General features: G+C 34.4%; 1 protein-coding gene across 3 annotated transcripts in view; it reads left to right on the top strand.

The window, feature by feature from the left end:
* NXPH1 (neurexophilin 1) overlaps positions 1-23,625 on the top strand; it is a 908,922-nt gene that overhangs the window by 675,379 nt on the left and 209,918 nt on the right. For all 3 annotated transcript variants that reach the window (XR_012074464.1, XR_012074465.1, XR_012074467.1), the window contains exon 5: positions 9,578-9,664. The gene's annotated coding sequence lies outside the window, so the exon portion shown is untranslated. The remainder of the gene's footprint in view (positions 1-9,577; positions 9,665-23,625) is intronic.

Here is a 23,625-nt window from a genome sequence, read left to right as displayed (position 1 = left end):
ATAGAAGTATGCTGATGTAGAATTAGAAATATTACCAATGACATGGACAAGCAAAATCAGACACAGTCCTTTCATATTGACATGCATAACAGTACATACGGAATAATTACATGTATTAATATATATCACACCAAAGGTATATAGCATATAAACAGTATGTGTGATGTGTGCTAAAATATATGGTGTACTTGAGCCAAATGAGAGTAAATAACAAGAAAGAATGTAAGATCCAGGTTAATAATGGTTCTAATCCAGAAAATTACAGAAAAGAAATCCTAGGATAACAGCTAAGCAGTACCATTTAGTGGTAACCAATTGAAATAGAGAAGGACAAAAGAATGTTATGATAAAAAGTTTTCTAAGATAACAATTCAAGGTAAGATTTCATATAACTTAGAGTTAGGAAAGAATTCAGAATATGATAAGGCACAGACATCAAGAAAGAAAATAAAGAACTTTAGAAATTGCCACCACTTTCTATCCCTCTCCTCTCCCTACCCCAGTTTAAAAGAAGAAAAAAAGCCATGGTCCAAACATGAAGTGAATGATTCAAACTGATGTGGTATAAAACAAGTAAGAAGTGGGCATTTACTCCTCCTTCAGCCCTAGGGATAAGTGAGATAGAACGTTCACTACTTTAAACAGGGCGAGCAATGTCCTTAGTGGAGTGCCAAGTTTCAGTTAGAACAGGTAGTTGAAGTGAACATCCAAAAACAAGAGAGAATATTTAGCTATGCAGAGAGCATCAGTTCACATATACACACCAGAAGTGTGAAAATGCAGGTGTAAGACTGGGTAAGTTAGACCTTGACGTTTGGGTAGAAGAGGGATGATTGGAGAGACTTCAGCTTCTTGTGTTGCTGGAGGCAGGGATGTAAGCCATAGTGGAATGAGTCCCAATGGTTTCTTAGGCTGACTGTGGTGCTGATGCTGTGAATATTGAGAAGAAATAACAGAGTCATCTTGCTGGAGTAGAAGCAGTTCTTAGTCTTCCCAGATGGTCTTCCTGATAATGGTGTTCATGTCAAGTCTCATCCTCTTTCAGCTTTCTCTCTCCCTCTCCCTCCTCCTCACTGCATTCCTTCTCCCTGTCATTCTCCTCCTCCTCTCCTCCCCCTTTCTTCCAAATCACTTAGTAATTAAAAGCATCAATTTTCACTCCAGATTCTTGAGGTTAATATCGGTATGTGGACATTCTCTCAAGTCTGTATTCTAACTCCTTAGGTTGTTATTTGTAATATTTAACAAACATGTTTTAGATTTAAAAAGAATTACAAGGTAACAACAGAAGTTTCCCCTACCTATCCCCAGACTACCCAATTTTTCATGTCTCAGATCACCTTAATTATAGAACATTCTCTAGGTCCCTCTGAAGGCTGGGATAGACTCAGGCCAGCTAATGAGAACCAAAGAGGTCTTTGAAGGAGGAAAGTTACATCTGTAGCATGATTTAACCGGAGATATTAGGGCTAGATTTTCTAGGCCAGCTATCTATGCTAGTTGAAACATTCTGTCTCAGGCAAGTTGTCTCAGTGGAATATTCTTGCCACTAATGATGATATCTTCTGTTCTGCTGCCAGAATGTTTTCTGGCCCTACAAAAGTCTTGATGTTCCTGCTTTAGTCTTGTTTGTCTAGCATCTGTACCCTCGCTTTGAATGTTTCTGATTTCTCTGTGTTCATTGTTTCTTGCTTCTTCTCACACTTGGCATGTTCTTTCTGTGTTCAGTTTGATATTGCCTTTGTGGTAAGCAGAATAATAGCCCATTAAAGATATCCACATCCTAATCCCCAGAAAGTGTGAATATGTTACCTTATATAGTATCCTGGGTTGAATAGTGTCCCCCAAAATTCATGTCCATCTGGAAGCTTAGAATGTAAACTCTTTTGGAGATTGGGTCTTTGCAGATGTAATTAATTAATATGAGGTCATTCTAGATTAGCATGGGCCCTAATCCAATGCTGGTATCCCTATAAAAAGAGTAAACAGAGACACAAGTACATACAGATAGCAGATGGTCATGTTAATATAGATATTAAATGGGGGAAATGCCATATGAAATGAAGGCAGACATTGGAGTGAAATTTCTACAAGCCAAGGCACACCAAGGATTTGTGGCAACCACCAGGACCTATGAGAGAGACATAGAATGGATATTCCCTTTTAGCCTTCAAAAAGAAGACTCTGACAAAACCTTGATTTCAGACTTCTAGTCTCCAGAGTTGTGAGCAAATCAGTTCTTTTGTTTCAAGTCACCCAGTAAATGGTAATTTGTTATGACAGCTCTAGGAAACTAATAAACATGGTTAAAGAGACTTTGCATATATGATTAGGGATCTGAGATGGTAAGATTATCCTTGGTATCTGAGTGAGCTACTGTCCTCGGGGAAAAGGGGAAACAAGAGAGTTAGAGCAAATGATGGAAGCAGAGGTTCAAGTGTTGTGCCCATAAGCCAAGGAATGCAGGCAGCCTCTTGTACCTGGACAAGGCAAGACACAGATTTCCCTCCAGGGCTTCTAGAAAGAATGCAGCTTTGCAGGTACCATGATTTTGGCCTAGTAAGGTCCATTTTGGACTTTTTAAGATAATACATTTGTATTGGTTTAAGCCTCTAAGTTTGCGGTAACTTGTTACACCAGCAAAAGAAAGCAAATATAGATTCCTAGATTCTACCTTCTTGGTCCTATCCCTTTATCTGTCACCATATGACTCACTCAAATCCTATTAGCCAAGAATTATTAAGTTAGATAGCTGGCATTATGTGCATGCTGCATTGGATATGAAATGATAATTTCAACTCTGAACTTGGCTCACAGGGCAGCAGATTAGCTAGAAAAACAGGTTTCTCTCAGGATCTAAATATCAGGCAATGGTTTTTGCTTGTAGAACAGACGGTCAATATAGAAGTGGTGGCAGCCTTTTCACCCTGTCCCTTTGTGAAGCCACTCCTTTTCTTAACCATTCATTATTTCAATAGCAAATTAATCAATTAAATATTTAGAGTGTCTACTGTGTATAAGGTATGGTGGGAAGTATTGGGAAAACAAGGACAATTAACGCATATCTGTTCCTCTGGTCAAGAGTTCATAGTAGTGTGGGAGGAGGTCATAGTTTGCAGAGAGAGGCAAACCTTAAGTAGAAAATGGTGTGATGAGTAACATAGAAACATCATGAGTGCTGAAAAGCACAGGAGAGTTCCATTTAACTTAACTGCAGTGGAGCGTGGCTCAGAAATCTTATAGGAATATCTGGCACTTGTTCTAAAATAATGATAGACATTAGCCAAGTGTAAACTTCAGGAAAGAACAATATGTCAAGAGGTTGAGTTAGAAAGCCTGGCACAGTAGGAGAATGGCAAGCAGTTTAGTATTACTTAAGTTCTGGATCCAGGAGGGACAAGGTAACAGAAGAACCTGGACATGTAGTTAAGAAATAGGATATGGAAGCTTTTGCATGTCATGGGTTTTTGAAGAAAAGGAGAAACCGTTGAATGTTGAGAGCAGAGAAAAGGCATAATTAGGTTTATGCTTTAGAAAGATTAGTCTAGTTGCATTCTAACCTGTGCCAATGGTGCAGACTAGTCCCAGCCTGTCTCAGCACCCTCATCTGGTGAAACTTTCCTTTTTATTATCCTGGTCTGCAGCTCACACTGTTCATTGCAAAGCTCCTGAACTGCATCAGGCTCATTATTCCTGTTAGGTTTATATACCCATATTGTTTCCTCTTATAACACTCTCACCTCATCTCACCCCTAAGCCCTTTACATAAATAACTCCTACTTATCAGTCATATTTAGTGGTCTTGTAAGGGTTCAGGAAGAACCCTGCCCAACATGTGTCACTTTAGCATGAGAATTATTTTGAGTTAAAGGCAATGATTACTCTGTGGGTTCAAGAGAATTTACTGCCTCTCCCTTAAGGATCTAGAAGAATTTAAATTGGGGACTTCTTCCAAGAAAATAGTTATTACCAAAGAGAAATTTTATCTAAGTGGTAACATCCATATGGCATGGCAAACATCTAATTACCAAAACATGTGATCTTTTGGTCATTCTGTGAATGACCCCCTTGTCCCTGAAGCCCCAGATTTCTACCCCATTCTTTTGCTCAGGATGGCATATGCACCTCATTTTACCTTTCTTTCTCTAAGCCTCTTAGGTATGTGGGCTTCTCTCATGTATGAAATCAAATTTTATTTTCTCCTATTAATATGTCTTATGTCAATTTGATTTTCATACCAGCTAGAAGAACCTAGAAAGTTAGAGGAAAGTTTCCTTCATCCCTGGAAATCTTAAAACCTCAGATTATTGAGGTTATGTGCTGATTCAACTCAAATAATGGTGTGAGCCAGACGTTATGCTAAACTTCGGGTTACAGTCTAGTAGTAAAGGTAAGGGCATTAAATGAGTAAGCACACATCAATACATACTAACAACTAAGGATAAGTATAAAGAAAATGAACCAATTAGGTGCGGCCTCTCTGAGGACATGATATATGAATTGACACTGAAGGGATGAATGGAAGCCATCCGCCTGAAGGGTCAGTGAAAGCAAATCCAGGTTGTTTCTTTCTTAACTCTGTCGAAGCAAAAATTTCACCTGATAAAGTGAAACAGTCAAAGAATGGCTCCCAGATCCTTAAGAAAGACAGTATTCTGTTGTGAAACTGGCAAGTAGCTTTCAAAAAGATTTACATCTCAAAAGTTCAGAGTTTTCTAAAGTAAATGCTCCAAGGAAAGGGAGGTCAGGAGTCTGTGTCCTTAGGCCACCTGGATTCTGTACAGCCTAAAATGAAAGAAAAGTCATGGGTCTCAAGGCAGGTAGAAGCCTGTCTAAAAGCAAGTCAAGCTGAGGGAAACATTAAGGCCATCTTGGTCAAGTCTTATTAAACACCTAAATAAGGTGGTAGGCTGTGTGTGTGTGTGCACACATTCCCCCATCAGGCTGAAAGCTCTCTGAGGGCAGACGCTGTGTATAACTTATTCATCATTGTAGACCTGTCAGGGAGGAAGACTTTTTTTTTTCCCTATCCTTTTAGGTTCTTCTGAATTAAGTTGACATGAGACAGGTTAAGAGGAGAAAATCAAGTCAAAGTTCAGTAACATGTTCACATGGGGAAGGCCCAGGAAAATTGAGTAACTTGCCAAAATAGCCTAAACCCTCACCTTAAATACCATCTTTAGCTAAAGACAAATGAGTGTGTTGGAGGTAGTAGTTTGGGAGTTCAGAGAGGAGGAAGGCAATATGGAAAGGCAAGATGGAAAAGCAGATGTTTGGTAAACAGGCATTTGCTGTCCAGGCAGAGACAATGGGACACAGAGAGGAATTTTAGTAAACAGACTGCTAGATTCCTTCCTGTTTAGTACCTAATTCATATTATAGTTACCTGTGGTGACAATTCCTTTCCTGGAACAGGTCCTCTATCTACATTCTTTAGACAGTTAGTGGGGGGAAGGTCAAAGGTTCTTCTTGAGTCTTTTGGGCCTTAAAAATAATCAGCCTAAATTAATCCTTGTGCCAAAGAGATTAGGGTAGCAAAATTCGCTCCCCTACAGACCTAATACCTAGCAGAATGCTTGACACACAGTATGCATTTAATTTACGTTTATTTATTGTTGCTGCTGAAAGAAGACATGAAAGTATAGGCTCTGGGATGTTTATGGCTGAGAAGCAAGGATTCCAAAAGGCTGATTAAAAACAGTGTCGCATTATTCTTCTGAAAGGAAATGTAATAGTAATAGAGTGAAGTGTAGAAAAGATAATGAATTTAGGAGATATTTAGGTATAAGACCTAAGGACTGATTTGCAACTGGTGGTGAAGGAGAAGTTGGAGGCAAGAAGTTGGTTCTCAGATTTCTGTCTGAGGTACTAGCTGGTTGGCAGAGATGGAATGACATGAAGGAACCAGAAAAGCAGTTTAGAGAAAAGCAGGCTGGCTCTGCTCCTGGAAATGCAAACTAGACTCATCAAAGTAAACAGACTTCAAAGTCAATGGTAATCATCAGGGTTTCTAGGTTTCGGTCTCAGGAAACAGACGAGTTGTCTGGTATTGTCTCATTAGTCTATCCTTTTGTTTGCATTTAACCCATAAAATTGTTAATCTTTTACTTTTAAACTGTCTGAATCATTCACAGCAAACTATACAAGTTGTAGAGACCATATGGTTGAATTTTATCTTTTAATCAATTCTAAAGTGTTTTTTGTTTCCTTTCCATAGGTGAGCTCAGCCTATTTGAATTTATTTAAATAAATTTAATATATTTTCACTAATATAATCCTCTTGTTTTCAGTTTTCTTTTCTCAAAATTGCTATTTCTTTGTTTCAATTTTCTCTATGACTTTTACTAATTGTACACAGTTTTAAGTAAAATGATGAAATTTCCATTTCTCAACTTACCAAATGCAAATAAGAAGCAGTATGACATGTTCATTAAGGGTTCAAACTCTTTATCTTTCTTTCTGGGTTGAAACCCCAGCTATTCACTTTGTAGCTACTCAACTTAAGGCAGATCTTTAAGCCCTGTGATTCAGTTCTCTCCTTTGCAAAATTTGGGTAATAATAGTACCTAATGCTTCTTAGGTGTTTGTTGTAAGTACTGAAAACTGCCCCTAGGTTTCTTCTGTGGATATACCATCATTATAGCACAAGATGACTTTTATCTACTTTCTCAATTTATTTGTATTTTGCACATATCATTTATTTGATAATATCTTCTCTATATGCTTGTGTTAATTGAATATTCATAAACTACTGCCTACTAAACATATCACATTTACTTTTAAAATAATACCCAATGATAGGCATCATTGTCCTCAATTTATAGGTAAGAAAATTAAGACTCAGTGGTTAAGTTAGTTGTGGAAAATTATACAACTGATAGACAGAAGACTCAATATTAAGACCCCCTTCTGTCTAGCTCCAAATTTTTTATCTTTCCTCTCTCCTTTATGCTTACTTAGAAAATTATCAGTAACTAATGTATCTTGCAAGCCTTGGATCACGTCTGCATAAATGTATTGTAAACTCACTGAAGGTAGGATTACTTTACAAACTTTTCTCTAATTACGTACTCCCTTGCCCATACAGTGCTAATCCTATAGGAGAAAATCAATAAATCTCTGACAGAGTTGCTGTATATTTATTTATGACTATCATTTATTCTAAAGGTTAATGATGTTTCTATTCCCTGAAAAGAAGAAAGCCCTCATGCATATCTTCTAAAAGATATGCTATACAGACTTCTTTATTTGCTACATATTACGAACTTGAAACTCAGTGTTTTTAAGTGGTTTTAGAAAGGTTAAATTTAGCATCTAGTAGAAGATTATTTATGCAGGTAATTAAATGAGGTCTTGAACTGTGTATATAGTGTAATTATTTTGCCAAAATATCAATGGTTCCCTAGAACTTTATTCCTATCTTTGCAAATATTCTTTTACTTTTGTCTATTCATTTTTTTCTAGCTTAGACCTATACATATAATAGTATTTCCAAAGGCAAGACAGTGTGACTACATGTAGTATACAGATTAATGATTTATCACTACTGATCAAATCTCTTACTAAAATGAGATTCAAGGATTGTTTTCATTTTTAAAGTAAACTAAACCCAGATTATTTGCAACAAAGACCATGACAATAACACAAATCTCATTGTACGTAATATGAAATCTTAAAATTTTATCTTATTAATTGAAAAGCAAAATCACTTGAAGAAGAGATTTAAGGATTAATTTTTAAATCAGGTTTTAATCTGCTTTTTCATTTTTCATTACAGTGAAATGAAAATTTATAATGAAAAACAGTTCTTAACCTTTAATAATTTTTCTTATTTCAATATATTTAATCCTAAGAGATCAAAGATATTATATGCCACAGAAACAGCAGAATACAGAAATTTACTGCCTATTAGTTTTTAAACCATACATTATAATCAATAAAATTTTTAAAACATATCAAGACAATGTTATTTATGCAAACAATTGTGCAGTGATGCATTATGATAGAAATTGCACTAGACACAGGATAAGAAGACTTTAGTTTGAAATTAGACTCAGCCTAGTCAGTTTGTGCATGTGTAAAATGAACAAGTCAAACTACATGTTTGGTAGTCATAGTTTATACTCTCAAATTTCTGTTATATTAGAAAAACAACAGACTTAGAATATAAATACACTTGTTCAAAAGTCCTTAATCTATCCCTGTCTGGCTAGTACTGTTGAATTTTTAACTGAAGTGAGTAGTAGTCAATTAATGTAAATTCAAGCACTACCTAACTTGATACGTCTAAATTAACTTAGAACCTGGTAATTTGATAAAACCACATGGACAAACCAACAGCTTACAGTCCTGAAACTAATGTGGTTGTTAACCAGAATGGTAGCATAAAAGAAGACAAGCCTGTTTCCCAAAGCTTTTCAACCGTTTCCTGCTTAGATTATCTGCCAGTCCATGAGAACCAGACCATTGACAAAAATCAGGTTAAGGTGTTGCTGTCCCAGTTAAGACTATTGTTTCCAGTGGCCTCCTGGTGCCTTCATTAAGTTGACAGGGAAAGAGCAGAGCACAGAGGCCAGAAAGTAAAGGAATGTCGTATTTAGGCTTCAAAATATTTCTGAATAAGAATATTTGAGTGTTGGTATATGTACATGAATCTGAGGGAGAAAAATTCTTACTTCCAAAGATTTTTTTGCAGAAAATCACAAGGTTGACCTATTAAAGCCAACTCTACATATAAGTTTCTCCTTGGCTTCAAATGTGTTCTTGTATGACTTAGTCTAAATGTGCAGGCTTACAAAGGATATACCCTCAGTTGCCAACACTGCTATATCCACTGAGGATAAGTGATAAGGGAAGACCTCCTAGAGGTAAAACCGAGGGTTACAGATGAAAATGAATAAGGAAATTCCTCTGAAAGAGCTGAATGAGAGGCTACCTGATTGTCACACCAAAGAACTCATTCTGTTCTTAGAACTGAATTGCCACAGTCATCGTCTAATAGGATTTTATTATTGTTGATCAGTCATTCCTGTGTTTGCCATTTTTCCTTTTTCTGAATGGGAGTTTTTATTGTACTTATCTTATTTCTACTCCATGGTTGTATCTTGGTATGATGGGGACAGACAAAGTGCTCTTATTTTATAATTTTCTAGGTCATGAGAATAATATTTACATCTGATAAAGAGGACTATCCATCACTCTTGACTTTGAAGTGATGCAGTCGCTAAATGGGCTTGTGTGGTAGTCTCCTTGGGAAAGGGTTAGGGGAGGGTGAGTGTGTTCTGTGTTTGTACAAAGGCACATACTTGAATATTCAGATATTCCAAAGATAGAATGTGGCTGAGGCAGCTAGCCATGCTCCAGTGTTTTCTCCTATTCTCTTTCATAGGAAGAAAACTCTTGATTTTTTAGCTGAACACATGATTGCCAAGAATAAAGACTCCTTTTCTAGTGTCCTTTGCAGCTAGTTGTCACTAATAGCCTAAATCCTTGTGAATGAAATGTGAAGGGAAATGTGCTTATGGTAGCCAAGTAATAAGATGCAAAGTAATTCCCTTTTTCTTCTATTCTGTGGCAGCACTCCGGCTTAGAGAAGTCTACAAGTTAGAAGTCTACATCTACAGATGACCTCATGGACAAGAGTTGACATACCATCTGTGAACTGGTAAGATTACTTTCAATCTTGTTTAAGTTGATCTCTCCTTTGATCTGTACTTGTGGAAAAGTCTACATCCTATCTAATGTGCTAGGTAAAGGGAGGATGAGTTGAGTGAAAACAAATTGTATGAAGAGAAAATGGCAATTGTGAAGTCTCGGAATTTAAAAAAATATTATAATGCATTTGAGGACGTTTGGAGTAAATTGTCATGACTATATCAAGAAAATAAAAGCAAATCTAGCATGAATGAATTAGGAAGTCCAAGGTATTTTGTGAAGATGGCAGCAGGATGAGCCATAATTGCTTCAGTCCTAAGAAGTAGCTGTGTGTTAGATTTCACTCTTAGAGCCAAGACAAGAGATCAGATACTTGTAAGTAAGAGAAAAATCTGTGATCAATTACAAAAGCAGATGCAGTCCCTGGGAACCTCAGCAAGTTTGTTTTTTGTTTTGTTCTTCACGGAAGCACCTTTCCAAGTATCTCCATGGTTGTCTAAGATTTTTTTTTGTTGTATTTTCTACTTCTTTAAAACAGATGTCACTTGGTTATTTGGAGGAGTAATCCTTACACTTGGCTTTCAGGTCAGATTTACATACCTTGTCCTCCTGGAATCACAACTACCCAGTCTCAATAAACTCATGCATCCGTGTATATGTAACTACACATACTCCCTGTTGAAAAATTAATTTTTCTTTCTGATGAACCACAGAGGCAGGTTTCTGAGTAGTATGGGAGTGCTTAAGACATTATATTGTATGTATTTGTTTAGGTTTCTGCCTATATATTGTGAGACCCTGAAGGCAAAGACAGTATTTCATTCTTTGCTGATTCACTACCACCTAGAAAAGTACCATGTACACAGTCATAGCAATTATGGATTTTGGTTTTATAGGCCAATTTATATTCCAAAATAACCTCATTATTCCCATTAATCTTCAGACTATTGCAAAAATTCAAACATTGGCTCATCCTATAGTATATCTCCCAAACTGACTCTGATGTCTGTATTGACTAATAATACTACTTTTCAGAAACTGTATCTCAGTTTTGGTTGGATAAGTATAATTGTCATGCACATAGTATATGCAATAGGAACATTACCATATTGATACTGAATGACTGGAATATAGACTATTGAAGTACTTTCTTGAACCTGATTTCCCTTAAGTTACTTTCTCCAAATTTCAACTAATAGATATGCTTCTTAAATTGTATATTGTTGTTTCAACTGCTCCCACTGTTTATTTATTCTTTGAGTTGCTGTAATTTGGTATCTATCTTTAGTATTCTACTGAAACCTTTCTCCTATAGATCAGCCATAACTTGCTGAACACTGTCACCATTAAACATCTTGAAATATTTAATCATATTGTAAACATTTCCTCTCTTTTGACTTTTCTGACATTGTATCTTCAAAGATTTTTTCTATTTCTTTGATATATTCTTCTCCTTTTCACTTACTGACTGTACTTCTCCTTCCTGTGCCTCTACTCCAACTGCTTAACATTGGAGATGTTACTTTTTGTTTAACCTCTATTTCTTCTCAAGTGAGTTTTGGTAGTTTGTGTCTTTTTAATGAATTTATCCATTTCATCTAAATAGTCACATTTATTGGCAGAAAGCTGTGCTTGTATTTTCTTATTACTCTTCCAATATATGTAGGATTGTATAATGATGTTGCCTCTCATTTCTGACACTGATAATATTTGTCTTCTCTCTTTTTTTCCCCCCGGCCACAAGTTTCCTCAACAATGAGAAAAGAGATGAGTGAATAAATATCACTGCTTCCCCATTAGTGGGACAGTACTGAAGCATGCTCTACAGTTACTCAGAGTTTCCCTTACAAAATTGAGCTCACTTGCTCATTCCTCCTGTTACAAATTTTATTGTCCTTTCTTCTGTTTTATTTTCTCCACTACCTTACTGGTACTTGTATCATAGTCGGCTTCTAAGGAACTGAAAATAAGACGAAGTTCAAGACTAGTATCAAGCGAATTCATGTATTAAGTAACATTGGGCAAAATTGGAAAAAATATCCCCCAAAGTACCAAAATTAGCAAAACAATATTACTTATAAAATTCTTACCATATCATATATAGAAGGGTCCAGGAATGACAGTTACTTCTCTTAAGAACAAATTCTTTGTACTGTTAAAAAATATGAAATATTGGGCAGAAGTAATAATAGGATTGTTTTTAGTCTCACAAATTTCGATTCTGTTATGCAGTAAAGTATGGAAACTAGTGATCTTGCTTACAAAACACTTTATACTTCTAATGGGACTGTTTCTAGGGCATGTATATTCTATAAAAGTTTGTGGTACATGAAATTTATTATTACATAATATATACTACTTTAAACTTTAGTTCCTTCATTTTACTTTGAAGACACTGTGACCCAAAGAAGTTTTATAACTGATCCATGTTTACTTGTAACCCATCCATAAATTATATAGAATACAACCGAGAATGGGATTCATAAGTTTTAATTTCCAAGTCAGATTATTCCTACATTGTCATACAGTATTTCTTTTATAGTGGTCAAGGTAGTTCAGTTTTTAAAATATCCAAAGAATGGATCCACATATGGTTTATTCTGAGACCATGAGAATTTAGACATAGGTTGTATGTATAAAGCATAGTGGTAGAAGCTAGAAATATGTGTCTGAATTCAAAACTATAACCCCATATTAGTAAATGTGATGAATTGGTTCATCGAAGACTTTGCTTCTTCAGTTTTTTTTCCTTTTGCTCAAGGAAATGTAAATTTCAGAATTCAAAGAACATTATGATTAATGAAATGGATGAGACTAGGGGAAAGTGAATGAAATGAGTGGGTGGTGAGGTGAGAAAAGTTTATTTGTGTAAAACAATACCAAATGTCATGATGGTTATTGAAGAAACCATGTTGTAGATCTTTGGGAAAACAGACATAGAACTTATTTAAAAAATAACCAATTAGATACCATTGTTTTTCTTTTTACCATAATGTATAGTACTGGCTGCCTGGGGATCTTGGCTTATACGAACATTCATTAGGTTTTACTAAAATGTCAGGGGAAAAAAAGACTTCAATAAGTTGTATATTTATAGGTGACTATAGTTTACTGTTAAAAATTAATTTTAATTATATTATAATTTATTTCAATTTTTGCTTATAAGTTGTGGAAATTTATCTTTTGCTTCATTCTGGATTGATTTTAATTTTTGGAGGGATAATGTTGATATTAAAGTCAGCTCCCAAATATTTTTGACAACTTGTAGGAATTATTTATATATTTTGAAGTGAGATGGGCTCAGCCCCCAATGATAATCTCAAGTGAAAACAGTTATAGAACAGAGTAAGCTGTTCCAGTTTATTGGTAGGCAGCTTTATTTACAGCAGAAACTCTTAACTTTTCTTCCCTTAGAATACATTCAAAACTAAAGCAGCTTAAAGGAACAAATTCATCTCCATGAACTGTGGTTAATAAACAAGCCACAATCATCTATTCAAATGTTATTGTAGTCTTTAAATAAGTAAAGAAGGCAAGAATATAATCATATGAATTTGCTACTGTTGCAGATTACAATACCAGACAAAAGGAATAAACAGCTGACTTCTGCTACTTGCAGAACACTTAATGAGATCATTCAATTCTGAATTTCTAAGAAAGACCTCTCTAGTTGGCTTTCACTTGTGTTTTGGAGACACTCCAAACTATATAATATTTTAAGTATTCAAAATAAGATAGGTTTAAATATATATAAATATATGTTCTCCCAGCTATTAATATATTCATCAAAAACTTATTGAGCATACACTATATGCTCTTTGTGGTAGATTTTGTATTTGCAAAGGTGAAAATTAAGAAAAAATGTATAGTCAGACAGATCAAGAAAATTAACAATTACAATAAAGTATAAAATTCTTCACAAAAAGTAGAAAAGACTGCAGTTATTGTATTGTATATTTGAAATTTGCTAAGAGAATATATCTTAAGTGTTCTCACCACAGAAAAATAAAGAATGGCCATATGAGGTGATAGATAAGTTAATTAGCTTGATTGCTGTAATTATTTCACAATGTGTATGTATATCAAAACATCAAGTTGTACATTTTACATATACATAAATTTTATTTGTCAGTTATACCTGAACAGTGGAAGGTTTATTTAGATTCAGGTATATTTAAGAAATGGATCAACAAATATAACCTATATACCTATTTATTTCATATTAAAAGAATAAAACATTAAAAACAAGCAGAATTTTAATATAGATTTATCATTAGAAAATTCCAATAAATTATAATAAACATTGTTTTTTTTATATAAAAGCATTGTAATTTATACAGTAGTTAATAGACATTTGGTTCTATAGCCTCTTCCTACTCTCTCTTCCTTTCCCACTTCCTTTTTTTCTAATTTAGTCATCCCTTTCCCACTTTAATTGCGGGCAGCTTAGTTGTGTTGGTGGTAGTTAGTGCTACAAAAGTCATTTCCTTTATTTCAAAAGGGAAGCATTATAGTGGTGCTATAAGGCAGTAGTCAAGCTCTCAGTCTCTGGAGTAGGACTGCTGTTTCTCAGTCCGTAACAAAGTCATTCAATGTTTCCATGTTTTAGAGTCTTCAAATGTTGTCAGTAGTACCTAATCTGTCAATTGTTCTGAGAAATTTTTTTAAAAAGGGTGTTTATAAAAATCTTTACACAGTTTTTGGCATATAATAAACACTTAATAATGTTAAGGTGTTGCTGTTATTAGTGTTAAGGATTAGAAATACTTAGGATGCTTGTGCTGTCCTCACTGCTGTTGTAAAGAGTCCTGAGGTAGGAAGGGGAAAAAACTCAGATACATTCTAACTGTGTGTCTCAGATGCTTGAATAGTTAACATAGTGCCCTGACTGTTAATATTTTTTTCACTAAATGATGCCTGGGACTTGAAGGATTCTATGTCTGGCCCTGTATATGAATATAATACTGACATCCCCTACCTACAAAGAGTGCTCCCAACTCCCTACACCCAGGCTATCCTTCCTGTCGGACAGTCTTGACTAGAGGCTGTACGCCAAATGTTTGGCACAATTGGTGCCGTGAAATTTATCCTTTATTACCTTTTCTGTATCTTCTAATGTCTTATTAAGTTTGTAAGTATATAGCTTGAATGTTTTGAAAGCAAACACAGTATTATCTAGGGATTTTATAAACACACAGGGATGAGAGCTAAGTTGGAATGTATTGGTGGGTGGAGGGGACACATCTCCTATACCAAACAGCTAAGTAAAGCGTGCAACATCACAGGCCATGTCAGAGCTTGAATTAAATCCCAGCTCTAATGGTTCTGAGATCAATAAGCTTGTGACTACTTGACTGGAGCCTCAAGTTAAATTTTACAGTGAGTTTTCTCATAGAAACAATGGACTTTGTTAGGGATTGGGAAAACTGAAAATCACACTATAGTATTATAATAATAATGATAGTAATGATAATAATTTTACATACTAAATATATTGACTGCTTCACTGGGTGCTAAATACTGTGCCATGAGCTATGTAGGAATTCTTCTATGGAATTTTTCACAACTGTCTTTTCAGAGGTAAGTAAGATAATCCTTATTTTTTAGATGATGAAACTAGGGCACAAAAATTTAGGAGCTTAACAGAGACCATTCAGTCAACAATATTAGAACCAGCCTCAAAACCCTAGACGAATGACTTCACTACATCCCACACATGAACATTTTACACAGTTTATGTAATTAACAAATATAATGTACCACATTGCATTGTCAACTGACCTGGAGCTGAACTATCTATAAACATCACACACACACAGATACAACCCCCACCATGTGTGTTTTAAGTGAGACATTGTTTTTTGGATTATACTCAACATATATAATGTCTAAAGCATAACTTCAGTTGAATTCTTCTGAGAAAATTCAGTAAATAATATTCGTCATGTTCAAATGGCAAATGTTCCAAGTCGATATGCACAGAGTTTTTTAGCCCCTGAAGGAGTTTGAATTGGTTTCACATAGTCTCCTCTGACATACTTCATTTTGCTTTATTATCATTTCTTACTTTTTGGTTCAAAATGAAGCATTAAAAGCCTAGAGGTCAGTAAAGCAAATCGATTGACTTGTCTCTAGCGCACAGCAACACATCAGTAGTGTTCCTTGATGTTTGAACGAAGACATTCTATTAGAGCAATGTGAAGGACAAAAAAAATCTCTCTTTTTACTTGCTTTTGTTTGGGTCATGAGATATCAAGAGGTACAGAGTGTAAACAAATGTAATATTTTTAAACTCAAGAAAAAATAATCAGGAGTTTCTAGTTAAATAAAATAGCTCATTGCTCATTAACTTCTACAGTTTTGACTGGGCTTTTCTTCTCCCTGAAAATCTCAGTTGAGTGGCTCTTCTGTAAATACTTAGATCAAGCTTAGGTTTGTTTTCATAGAACACAGAAATTGGAGATTGAAGCATCACTGTTATTACTTCAGACTAGGAATTACTTCATTTCTCTTTACAATGTATCCTGTGTATATGTTACCACTATTCTAGAATTGTTGTAAATAAGACATTTCATTCAGCTACAGGAGAAAAACACTCAATTAAAAAAGAAGTGCCTCCTCCTATAACTGGCATGGACTTATTGAAGAATTTTTTTTTTTTTAGCAAAGCTTAAATATTTCTGGGAGTTTGTGTAAAGCATTTTCCACAAATGGTGATTAAGTTTCACAACGGAGCCCCAGAAGATTTTATGTTAACATACTCTTTAACTGTGTCTGTGAAAATAGTTTTTCAGGAGATCTACTGAACCTATGGCTGGGCCAAGTTTATGTATGAATTGAGTTTCAAACTTTGTAAGTCAGATATAAGGAATTTTATAATTTTCCATAGGAAAAAATGATATATGACATTATTAATTCCCTAGGTCATCTTCAGTAAAAATAAGAGTGAGATTTTAGTCAATTGAAAAAGCAAGGGAGAAAGTTCTATTTCTGGCAATATGGTCAACTGGATAGTTCAGAAAATGTTTCAACTATAACATGCAGGATGACAGAAAAAACAATCACCATTTTATAAGTATGTAGCTTAACATAAAACAACGTAAAGAAAAAATTCCCTGCCCTCTAACCTCTGGTAACTACCATTCTACTCTCTAACTTTTTTAGATTTCACAAGTAAGTGAGATTATGCAATTTATCTTTCTTTGTCTGGCTTATTTCTCTTAGTATAATAATGCCCTACAGATTCATACATATTGTCACAAATAGCAGAATTTATTTTTATTAAGGCTGAATAAAATTCCACTTTGTGTGTGTGTGTGTGTGTGTATCACATTTTTTAGTCCATTGATCTGTTGAAGGACATTTATGTTGTTTTCATATCTTGTCTTGGCTATTGTGAATAATGCTGCAGTGAACATAGGAGCGCAGATATCTCTTGGAGATACTGATTTCATTTCCTTTGGATCTATACCCAGAAGTGGTTATATGAGATTATATGGCAGTTACATTTTTAATTTTTTAAGGAACCTCCTATGTTTTATATAATGGCTATACTGATCTGCATTCCAGCCAACAGTATACAAAGGTTTTCTTTTTCCACATCCGCACCAACATTTATCTTCTTTTTGATAGGAGACATCCTAAAAAGTGTGAGATAATACTTCATTGTGGTTTAGTTTGCATTTCCCTGGTGACTAGTGGTGTTGAGCACTACAATTTAAAAATAAAAAAGTAGAGGGAAACATTTGGAGAAGAGATTGATATTTTTTGAAAGGTTAAAATATGAATATTAATGTAAATCAGCAAGTCAGGTTAACATGGAAAAATATGAAAACTAGAGCCAAAAGGAAGCAAAAAAATCAAATTATATGTTCTTTGCCTAATAGTCTATTTTTTAAAGTATTTTAGAAGTATTAAAATCAAAATATGCTATGTTTAGATTTTCATTCTATCAATTTTTTATATAATTTAAAATATTTTAAAAAATCATCTTTTAATGTATTTAGGATTTAAACATGCATATTATATATTTTTAATTTTCATTTCATCATGTTATGTAAGCAATCATATACATGCCATAGAAATATAATATTTAATTACTCTTTGAAAATAGAAAAACTATTATACATAATATACATATACTCTGTAATCCTTGGATCTTCCCCCCAAAGTTTGGATTAAGGTAGTGTAGCCAAGAAAGAAAACCTCAAACTCAACCCATTAGATTTGTTGTATTACATTTGCATCAGTCAAAGCCAAAGAAACACGTTTATTGCAAATTTGACAAGTGGGGGTAAAATAAGAACAAAACAATGTGAAAAAATAAAGGGTTCATGATGAACTCTTTAAAAGATAAGATGACTATTAAAAATAATTCTTTTTAAGAGAACATATTACTGATTAAATTTGTCAAAATTACTATTGTCACAGCATCCTTTAACTTCATTTCTCAGTAAAGAATTTCCCAAGGGAATGTGTTACAGGGCCCTCAATAACAACTTTGCCCAGAAGTGTTCTAATTAACTGTACCAGAGGATCTGCTGTGCTGTTAATGCTTTCTATCTGGTTCTTTGCTGGCCATCATGTATCATTGTTGAGCGAGTGACAGCAGTCAGGTTATTAAAGGTGTAGATATTAAATTAACAACAGTAGTAAACATTGTAGCTGTACTTCACATCTCAGCAGAACCAATGAAGTGAATGACACTGAATCCATGCTGATATGCTGCAATGACAGATGGGCATCATTTAACACAATACATCAGTGGGCAACCCACGTACCACAGCTGTCCTCCACTAAATGAATTAGATCAGGGTAATTAATCTAAAGCAGAAAGTATTACTAAAGTGGATCCTAAGCAGAATTAGAGAAGAATGAAATCTCCTGCTCAAATATTGGAAAGGATTTATGTATACACAGTTTTAGTGCTGACAAGAAGTTTTGGGGAGGTTATTTCACTTCTTAAAAAAATTATAAAAATCTTCCCTTTTATTGAGAAACACTCACTATTTGGGGCTAAAATAAATGATGGCTATTCCTTTATTCCTGTTCTAAAAATAGATGCTGCTGAGAAATGAAGCTCAACCTGGTGTGTATGGATAAGTTCTTTAAATTAAAACAAATTTCATTATCTTTTATAACATATGTCTGCTCCAGGTATAGTAATCTGAGGACTAGTGGTTTTACTGATAATAATTCACATAGTAAACTCTTCTTTTACATAGATTTTATACAGAGAGATGGATGGATGTCTAGGTAATTGATACAAAAATGATAGATAATTTTTTTTCTTTCTGATTTCAAATTCCTGTCAGACTAAAGATTATTAAGGTTTACAAAGTCAGCCTTGCAAAAAAAACCCAAAAAACAAAACAGGTACACATTCTTAATAGTTTGGAGATATTTCTTAAATGTCTCATTCATTTTTAGAATCTACTTAAGGTATATTTCAAAAAATATATTTAAATATTTAGCATTATTAACCCTTTTGCTCATTTACAATAATTTACATTTAAGAAAAATACTTATAATAATTTACTTCTTAAAATGACTGTTTAAATTCTTTTTATGATCTTAAAGTATTGATTTGTGATGTATTATCTTTAAAAAAGAAAATGCTCTGGATGTTATATTTAAAAATTTCCAATAGATCAAACCTGTGATTTGTACAGAAGTCAGAAACTATATTTAAAATCATCAAATAAACAAATACATTCTCTCCAATGTTTAGCATTAAATCAATGTGTGCCTAATTGTACCTATCATTTTTTCAACATAAAGATCCCAGAGCTGAGACATTATTTTCTAATTCATGAATACCTTATGGATTTAGTTTAGAGTGTTTCACTGTACAAAGTTCTGATATCCCACTATAGAACATGTTTATGACAATTGTGGCCATCGATCAAGCAGCATGGCACTTGCTCAGTTGTTACAGTTCCCCTCTAGTTTTTGCTTTCTTCCTATTCTCTTCCCAGAGGCTCCTTTCTTCTACCTCTCATGGGAAGATGGAAAAACCTGCTGCTAATTACTGCAGTTAAAATTTTTCACACAGCAGGAGATATCCAAACACAGTCCTTCTTTTTCAAAGAATTTGCTAGCTTCTTGTTAAGTTAGCAACTCTTAGTTGGAGGCCTGCAACAATCACGTCAAAGTATTGTGTGTTTATTGTAGAACCATCGCAAGTTGCAGCTAGAAGAAGCTGCCACATGCACAGTATCTGATTTTTAAACTTCATTCCCTTGATCATCTATGATTAGAGTAAATTGTGGACTAACTGCTGGTCACATTTAAGCATTAGAACTGAAAACATGTTCGAAGGTCAGAAAAATATAAACACACCTCAATATGCAAGGATATTCAGTCTCATTTTCTAAATTCTCAAAATTTAGAAATGCACAGATATGTCAAATTACATAATTACAATCTCACATGTATTCTTAACTGAAAATATAAATGATTAAATATGAAAGGAAAGGATTAAATATTTAATTCAACTCTGTTGAATAAGAACTGTGTTAACTGTAAGTTTAGTCTGCAATGGCCTCTCTATCTAGACCAAAAGTTTCCATTTGTGTTATTTTTAGAATATTAATAAGTCTAAATGTTAGTGGGTTTGACTTTTTTTCTGATGTGGACAACTGTCTGGAATATTATTATGAGTTCTTCATTTTGAATTGTCACTGAGAAGGAACAATTCAAAGACCAATTTTAGTTGTTGAATACCTAGAGATATTTTGCATTATATTCAGAAGCTCTTTATCTGTTAACACCCTCTTGTGTCTCCATATAGTTTAAACCTATACTCTGATATATGAGCAATAATAAAATACTGCTATAAACTAATTTTATTGCTATAACCCATAATATGACATTATAGAGTGACAGCAATATCATACTGTCCTTTGCATACAAAACTGACATTACAGAGTCACCAATATTATGATGTGTATTTACAGTCATATTCACATCCTGACTTTTCTATTTAAGAGCTTCTAATTTTTACCTTGAGAATATTATTTTGACCGTCTAAACTTGAGTTTTCTTACCTCTAAAATGGGAAGAATAGCCTTGTACTGTGTTGAAGCTCAAAAGAGAGAGAGAACATATTTCCATATTTAGTAGTTTAGTTGTTTATGACAGAGCAGTCCCACAAATATTTCACAATGTTCTATGTACAAGGACTGGTGCAGAGTATTTATGAAATGGTTTTGGCATAGAAAAACACACACATACTTATAAGACAAGAATTTCTTTGTGTGAAGCAGTTTTTCTTGGGGACCAAAACTATTGCCTTCTTAAAAGATGCTCTTAGTCATTGAACAGACCAAAGCTTCACCTATACAGAACAAAAACAAACCCAAATCTGCTTGGAACCGATTCTTAACTTTTGGTAGTACCATTCCAAGGACCAATGGTTGTATTTCAGATTCCACTGATGCAGACACACTTTTCCTTTATGAATAACAGTTATTATAATAGTGCTTAAGCATAAAGGTTGATGAATGGAATCTCATGATATGATTTTCCATAGAATAATGTTCATGATTCAGCAGTAAGTATTGAACTTCAAATTATTGTGGTATGAAAAGGACTGTTTTTAAATGGTACCTCCTATAGTTCAGTTTCTCTAAACTAAATAAGAACAAGGTGCCAGTTTCAGGCATTTGAACTCAAGTCCCCAAATTACCGTTGGTGGCTACAGGTGACACAGATATTGTAGGGATAAAACAGTCTTAAGAGGCAAATGAACTCACACTTGAAAAGTGCATGTGTGACTGTGGACAAGATACTTGGCTAACCTTGGTTCAGTTTCCTTACCCAGGGAAATTAGACTATCCAACCTGCAAAATCACTGCCAAGATGAAATAACAATGTATCAGTGTAACAGTCAGTAGAATGCCTGACATACAATAGAGGCTTAATAGTTGTTTGTTATTACCTTTAAAATCAAATCGAAAGCAAAGATAAAGTCACTAAGTAGAAAAGTTGCTGAATTCCTCTGTGCCTACATTATCATTGAGTCACTTCTCCACTCCACACACCCACTCTCCAGAAGATAAACAGCCTTAGGAATACTTTTATTACATGATGTGTGGAGAGGCTGTTCCTGGGGATGTTGTTGCTGCTGCCTTGAGACTAGGTAGAATGGTGTCAGCATTAACTGAGAGAAAGAATGCCCCTTAAAAAGTCTGATTTGGAGGGGTACAAAGAGAAGGTCCAATTTAATAAATATAAGACTTCTAGATACAGTTAATAGAGATAGTTGTAGGGTTTAGAATACATGTGGAAGCCTTAGGAATAAATTAAAGTATTCAGAGAAAGAATCTACAGAACATAGAGAAATATGGACCAAATTTGAAATCTGGAGTAGTATTAGATTAATAAACATGAAAATAATTGTGTGTGTGTGCATGCACATGCATCTGTGTGTGCTTTGGTGGGGAGGATAACTTAAGACTGGAGTCATGAGGAGGAATAACTGATCTTCTGGGATTGTGAAAATAAGCAGAAAAGTGGCAAAGCCATTACAATATTCAAGTTAGAAAAGAAACTCTCAGACTTATTTGAGGAGTAAGAGTCAACTGAATCTAAGAATCTGAGGGGTTATTATTGAGATTAGAAGCTGAGAAAGGAAAAGAAGGAGAACAGAAGATCCGAGGAGTGACTAGGCACACATGGAGGACTCCCTCCACGGAGATAGGAGAGGATGAGATGGAGTATAGTACAGGTGGTCCCAGATTCAGGATGGGTCAACATACAATTTTTTGACTTTACTACAATGCAAAAGTCATATGCATTCAGTAGAAACTATACTTTGAATTTTAATCTTTTCCTGGGCTAGTGATGGTACACTACTCTTTGTGGTGTTGGATAGTGGTGGTGAGCTATAGCTCCCAGTCTGCCATGTGATCATGAAAGTAAACAACTGATAGACATAACTGTTCTGTACCCACACAACTGTTCTGTTTTTCACTTTTGTACAGTATTCAATAAGTTACATGAGATGTTTAACAGTTTATTATCAAATAGGTTTTCTGTTAGATGATTTTGCCTGCTGTAGGCTAATATTAGTGTTCTGACCATGTTTAAAGTAGACTAGGCTAAGCTCTGACATTCTGTGCATTAGGTACATTAAATATATTTTCAACTTGTATTTTCACCTTATAATGGGTTTATCGGACTGTAACTCCATCGTAACTCGAGTAAGATCTGTGTAATAGACTTTATTGAAGGAAGTAAGACAATCTGTATATATAACAACGATTTTAGTGAGGAAATGGGAGCTATAAACAAATGGTTTATCTATCAAAACTAAGGTATTTGCTCCTCCTGTGATGTGTCACTCAATTTAATTCTGAATTAAAAGATCCAATTACTTAATCTGTTGGTTTATGATATACCCAATAGATTTTTGAAGGAACATCTCTTTTTCTTGAAAACATGGTTCATCAGTTTTTAAATTTACCAAAATACAATCTTTAACCACTATAAATATCTTTAATTGCTGTGAAAGTAATTATTCTTACAGTTCTGATAAAAGTTAGTTATAAAATAGCAGGTACATTTTTATTAGAATAATATATATGAATATTAAAAGCATCACTTTAATTACTTGGGTTTTGCTACATATTCAGTCATTTTTGCTTATGTGTTCATTTGCTCTTGCTGAAGAAGAAGAATAGGATTATGAAAGGCAGAATTTTGGTGGAGGCAGTTGGGGTGACTGGTGCCCAGCATCTCCTCCCTCTCCACATACCATATCTCTCATGGCGATCCATTTCTTCTAAATCAGAAGCAGTTATCTGGTGATTACTGACTGAAAAGAGTGAGCTATTGATGCTGAAATCAGTGACCTGTGGATCTACGGCTGGCCCTTAGTATATTCTCTGTCTTTATGCACAATGAATAGGGTTCTCAAGGCCTTATCTTTCCTTTATCCAAGTTTTTATAATCACTTTTATCTAGGTA

Source organism: Vicugna pacos, chromosome 7 (genome assembly GCF_048564905.1).
Source record: "Vicugna pacos chromosome 7, VicPac4, whole genome shotgun sequence".
In the NCBI taxonomy this organism is placed as follows: Eukaryota; Metazoa; Chordata; class Mammalia; order Artiodactyla; family Camelidae; genus Vicugna; species Vicugna pacos.
This window is presented reverse-complemented; position numbering and strand designations above follow the sequence as displayed.